Source organism: Oryctolagus cuniculus, chromosome 9, assembly GCF_051225735.1.
Source record: "Oryctolagus cuniculus isolate XC-2025 breed Fujian yellow rabbit chromosome 9, ASM5122573v1, whole genome shotgun sequence".
Lineage (NCBI taxonomy): Eukaryota > Metazoa > Chordata > Mammalia > Lagomorpha > Leporidae > Oryctolagus > Oryctolagus cuniculus.
Genome location: NC_142875.1, coordinates 60,186,729 through 60,193,189, shown reverse-complemented (window position 1 = coordinate 60,193,189; position 6,461 = coordinate 60,186,729).

Sequence of the window (6,461 nt, the reverse complement as noted above, 5' to 3'; positions counted from 1 at the left end):
CAAATTAAACATATACTTGTTTACCTCTCATGCTGGCCAAAATAAAAACACGTGTTAAAGCAATCTGTTGGGGAGCGTGAGGGAAAGCGAGGCCCTCCCACATCCTGCTGCGGGTGGGTGAATTGCTATGACTTCTATGCAGAGCAATTTAATTCCAAAATGCAAAATGCAATTATATTTCTGTGGATTTATCCCACAGATGCACTCACAAGGGTGGAAAAAATCCTGCGTGTGCAAGGATGCTCACTGCAGCCCGTTTGTTGGAACAAAGGACTGGAAAAATAATGTTCGGAGTAGAGAATTTATAGTCCAGCCTCACGGTGGCATCCTGGCAGCTGTTTGCAGGAACGAGGCAGCTTTGGATCGACTGATATAAAACATCCTCTATGATATCTTAAGTGAAAAAAAGCAAAGGGTAGAAAATGCATGTAAATGCCTCTATTTGCAAGCCCTCTTCCCAAATGTCTCTATGTGCTCTCTGTAAGGCCACCTTGAGGCTGGTGATGGAGGTTGGGCCTTAGGAGAATATGGGGCTGGGGGAGACGGATGAGATGAAGATGCTTGACTGAGAGCATTCTGGCTTCTACACTGTGAGCACGTGCAACTATTCAAGAAATTAGAATAAAATGGAAACAGTGAGTGGGTAGGGAAGGGGTGAAGGCTGCAAATAGAGAAATTCTTTGAAGAACTTTGGCCTTGAAGGGAAGAAGAAAGTAAGGATAGGGGAGATCAAGGGAGGCAGAGGAACACAGATGGTATCCCCCTTGGCTAGCTGGGCTGGAAAGAAGTTTGAAGGCTAAAGGGAAAGAGGCAGGAGTGACAGAAAGATGGAAAGGAGGTGATTGATTCAAATAAGATGAATTTTGAGGGGCAGGCGTTTGGCCTAGTGGTTAAGACACCACTTGGGATGTCTGTATTCCATGTCAGAGGGCCTGGGTTCGAATCCCAGCTCCATTTCCAATTCCGGCTTCCTGCTAATGTGCACCCAGGGAGGCAGCAGTAGATGCCACAAGTAGTTGGAGCCCTGCCATCCATGTAGGAGACCCAGATGGAGTTCCTGGCATCCAGCTGCAGCCCAGTCCAGCCTCAGTTGTTGTGGGCATTTGGGGAGTGAACCAGCAGAGGGAATCTTTCTCTTTCTCACTTTATCTCTCTCAAATTTTGAAAATTGATGCTGAACTTTGAGGACTAGAGGGACTGAAGGGAGTGGGTGATGAATGGGTGCTCTGGGGGCTGTGGGCATTGAGGTGAGGGTGAAGAGTCCTGGAAATGCAAGGGCACGCCTTGCTCATACATTCTCAATGATTAATACACAGGAAGTAGCCGATATGGCCACGAGCTGGTACGGGTAGCCAGGGAGACCCTTGGCACCCTCTGAACAAGTTCTCCCTAAGTGAAATATTTTCAACAATGCTAAGATAAATTCTTGACAGGATGATGGTTAGGAGTGCTGAAAAACACCAGAAAAAGCAAGGAAGCAAGACCACGAGGCTCTTGGAGAACGGGATCCAAGGGCTACCAGTTCCATAGACTTGGCTTCCTGCTACCCACTCTGCTGCTGTGGCCATCCACAAACTCATTCCCTGAAGGGTGGAGCCCAACTTGGTGCTTATGCCAGGCACTCTGCCAGGTCTGGACACACAATGAGCAGATGAGACATGTACCTGTTCTTGTGGAGCTTATAGAGCAGTGGAAAGACGGCCATTAAGTAGGCAGTCATAGAATAGTGATGCCTTTGCATTCGTGATGCACAGTGTAAGGAAAGAGTATAGAGTACCCTATAGCATCCACTCTACACTGGGCAAGGCAAGGGATCGCACCTGAGGAAGTAGCAGTTAGGCTGAGAACTGCAAGACAAAGAAGAGGCATTCTCCAGGTGGAGATGAGCAGTAAAGTGTGAAAAATGTGGAAGGACAGCACATTAGAAGTCTATGCAGTAGCAAAGAAGTTAGCACTCAAAAGAAGAGAAGATCGGGTTGTAGACAATGAAAGAAAGAGTAGACAGAGATGAGGTTGCAGAGAGGGGCAAGTTACCTTGGTTACCCAAGGTGACTTCTAGGCTATGGTAAGAATTTTGAAATTTGTCCTCTCACTGTGAGAAGTCACAAAGAGGTTTGAAACAGTGGAATAGCATGATCAGCTTTGCATTTTGAAAGCATCAATTTGATCACCATGGGATAGAATGATCAACTGGAGGAGGACAAAGTGAAAGGGGTGGTTTGTTCAAGAGGCTCCTGCAGTGATCCTGGCGAGAGACGATGGTCAGAGCTAGGATGGTTGTAAATGATGGTGATGGGATAGAATGATTTAAGAGGTAGAATGCTGGAGGTAGAATCAACAAGCCCTGGGGATTGATTGAGTGCAAGGTATGTGAGAGAGGGAGCAGTCAGGAGGACCCCTGTGTAGCAAGCACAAACAACTGGGTAGACGTTGGGGACATTGGCTGAGTTTGGGGCCTGTTAAGTTGAAGAGCAGTGACAAGTCAGGTGGAGATGTGGTGCTTGACAGTGTCAGTAAAGAAGCAGAGGCAACCATCTGCTGAGATGGAGAGTCTAAGGGATGGCGTGGGACTTATGGGATGCAGGAGACGTTGATAACAGTTGTATGAGGATACAACATGGAATTTACAAAAATAGTGATCATTTGGGACTGGAGAACAGGAAGGGACCAAGACTCCCTATTAGCACTAGACAGGTTACAGCAGGTCCCAGGACACAGGATGATATTGAGTGTCATTGGGTATTGAAGATAGTCCTGAGAAGGGCAGAAAGACAAGGGCTGGGGGATTCTGGGGTATGCGCTAGGGAAAGTGGTCCAGAAAGTGAGGAGGGGCTAAGGAGAAGCAGAAGAATAGGGAAAGGTTGATGTGATGATGGTGTCCTATGAGGACACAAAAGAGGGGAAAATGCAATCAGAGAGGGAAAAATTCAGATTTGACAATTCGAGAGGGGACTGGTTCTGTGCAGAAAAGATCTGAAGTGTGGACTACTGATGAAAGGGCTTGGAGACAATGACACTTTTAGGAGTTGAGGACATTGAGATCAGGGTGTTAGAATCATTGGGAGTTTTGGAGTGGCAGTGTCAGTCCTTTAAGGCAGTTATAGGAAAGCACCTGACCCTGGGTAACTCATAAAGGACAGAAATGTATTCTTAGAGTTCTGGAGGCCAGGGAGTCCAAGATCAAGACGGCAACTGATCCTGCATCCGGGGATGCTTCGCTCCCTGCTCCATAGATGCACCTTTCCCAGCATCTTCATGTGTGGGAGCTCTCCCCAGCTCCCACAGGCCTCTGCTTCATGACCTAACCATCTACCCACAGCCCCGCCTCTCAAAACCACCACACTGAGGATTAGGCCTCAATGTATGACTTTGGGTTGGGGGCGGGCACAATTATTCAGAACACAGAACTTGAATGGCATGGTAGGGATGGATGGTATGGAAAGAAAAGTTGTGTGGGGGTTGCAGAGACTAAGGAGAGTAGGAGAATGTTCTGCCCGCAGCTCCCTGGTTGGAGGTGAGGGAGAGAAGAAGGTTGTAGGAACACGGGTGTGGACTTCGAAAGAAGAGCTTTTGCTGAGATAGAGAGGGCAATGGGTTAAAATGCTGGAGTGGAGGGTGAAGAACCAGAAACAGTCAGCTGGCTCCAGGGAATCCATGCAGGGATTCCGTCTTCCAGAGCAGGTGAGGGGGGGTGCAGAGGAGAGCTCCAATCTTTGGGACTATGATAGCAGCTACTTTTATGCAGTTTTCTTTCATTTCTGCTTTCTCTATACCTTGGCATTTACATGAGGAAAAGAGGGCAGCGTTGGGACAAGTGGTTAAGATAATGGAGAGCCGGCGCCGTGGCTCAATAGGCTAATCCTCCACCTTGCGGCGCCGGCACACCGGGTTCTAGTCCCGGTTGGGGCGCCGGATTCTGTCCCGGTTGCCCCTCTTCCAGGCCAGCTCTCTGCTATGGCCAGGGAGTGCAGTGGAGGATGGCCCAGGTGCTTGGGCCCTGCACCCCATGGGAGACCAGGAAAAGCACCTGGCTCCTGGCTCCTGCCAGGATCAGCGCGGTGCGCCGGCTGCAGCGGCGGCCATTGGAGGGTGAACCAGCGGCAAAGGAAGACCTTTCTCTCTGTCTCTCTCTCTCACTGTCCACTCTGCCTGTCAAAAAAAAAAAAAAAAAAAAAAAAAAAAAAAGATAATGGAGAGCTTCTGAGGGTATTATATGGCATCACTAACTCACAATCACTCTTCTCAAGCAGTTGCAGTGTCTAGAATTTTCTGATGGCAATACTGATATCCACAACCCAGAGAGACTCGGAAGGCATTGATGTATGGCTGTCAGAGACAATGAACTTTCTGTGTGTTACCCCAGGGTCCCTACATGGCTGTGCTCAGGAACTGGTGCATGGGTTTTATTTGCTTTTCCATTCCCACTTCCTGTTGTCAGCCAGTTTGGAGTTTGTTGAAGGAATATTTTTAACATTGGCAAAATAAAAACAAACATTGCATCAATAGCAGATACCCTTCAGGAAAAGGTTGAATTCCAAAGCTAAGTACAGTAGTCCTCCTTACCTGAGGTTTCATTCTCCGCAGGTTCAGTTACCTGAGGTCAACTTCAGTCCAGAAATAGTAAATGGAAAATTCCAGAAATAAACAATTCAAGCATTGTAAACTGTGCACTATTCTGAGTAGCGTGATGAAATCTGCAGTCCTAATCCCTCCCACCCTGAGTGTGCCTGGTCCCTTTGTCTGGTTTATCCATGCTGCATACTCTACCCACTATTATTCACTTAGCAGGCTTCTGGGTTATCAGATGGACCACTGGAATTTTGTAGCACTTGTGTTCAAGTAACTCTTAATTTATTTCTTAATGGTAGCAAAGCGCAAGAATAGTGACACTAGCAATTTAGATGTGCCAAATACAAGCTGTGAAGTTGGAGCAGGCATTTGGCACAGCAGTTAAATCACCACTTGGGATGCCCACCTCCCATTCACAGTACCTGGGTTCAAGTCCTGGCTCTGCTCTTCATTTAGGCTTCCTGTGAATGTGCACCCTGGGAGGCAGCAGGGAATGGCTCAAGTTCTTGGTTCCCTGCCACCCACATGGGAGACCTGGATTGAGTTCCAGGCTCATGGCTTTGATCTAGTCCAACCTTGGCTGTTGTGGGCTTTTGGAGAGTGAACCAGTGGATGGGAGATCTCTCTCTGTGCCTTTCAAATAAAATGAAAACAAATAGTGGGCCGGTGCTGTGGCACAGTGGGTTAATGCCCTGGCCTGAAGCGCTGGCGTCCTATAGGGGTGCCTGTTCGATACCCGAATGCTCCACTTCTGATCCAGCTCTCTGCTGTGGCCTGGGAAAGCAGAGGAAGATGGCCTAAGTCCTTGGGCCCCTGTACCTGTGTGGGAGATCCAAAGGAAGCTCCTGGCTCCTGGCTTCAGATCAGCGCAGCTCCAGCCATCGCAGCAAATTGGGGAGTGAACCATCAGATGGAAGACCTCTCTCTCTCTCCCACTGTCTCTCCTTCTGTCTCCCTGTAACTCTGCCTTTTAAGTAAATAAATATTTAAAAAAATTAGAAGCAAGAAGCTGAAAAGTCCTTTTAAATGAAAATGTAAAAGTTCTTGACAATAAAGAAAGGAGAAAAAACTGGGTGTTGAGGTTGCTAAGTTTCCTGTTAAGAACAGATCGATTTGTGACATTGTGAAGAAGGACAAAGAAATTCATGCTAATTTTGTTGTTGCACCTCAAACTGCACAATTATAGCTTTAATGCGAGCTAAGTGCTGAGCTAAGATGGAAAAGTCATCTTAATTAAGATGAAAGAGTTTGGTACTATCCACAGTTTCAGGCATCCGCTGTGGGCCTTGCAAAGTGTCCCCTGAGGATAAGGAGGGATATTGTCCCAGGAATTCATTTATTATCTACCTTTTGGATCATCAAAGCAGATTTCTTCCCTTCAGCTTAGCCAATTTTGAACCATTTTAGATAGATTAATTTTCAAGTTATTTTTAGTCATTTGTCCCTAAACTGTCTCCTGCGAATGCAAATGCCCACGTGTTCAGAACGTGTACGGAGCACCTTGTCTAAACCTGGACGTAAACAACTGGAGCCCTGCCCTGCCCTGCCCTGCCCTGCGCACCTCCAGCTGGCTGCACCTGCCCTGCCCTGCCCTGCCCTGCACACCTCCAGCTGGCTGCACCTTGGCGTGGGTGCCCTAGCTCACCTCTCCCTTCTTGAGGACTCAAATCCCTCCCATTGGAGCTCTAAGTGGCCATTAAGCTTGGGATGGCACAAGCCAACCTGCCGTCCTTTGTCTTGGCCTTTTCCATCTGTTCGTTCTGTAGCACCACCGTCTTTCCGGAGTGTCACTCACTCACCCCCTCACTTCTCTGTGCGAGACCCTGCTGAGGCTCCCAGCATCATCGGTGTAGAGCCCAGACTCCTCGGAAGCACGGAGGCTCTGGACACTT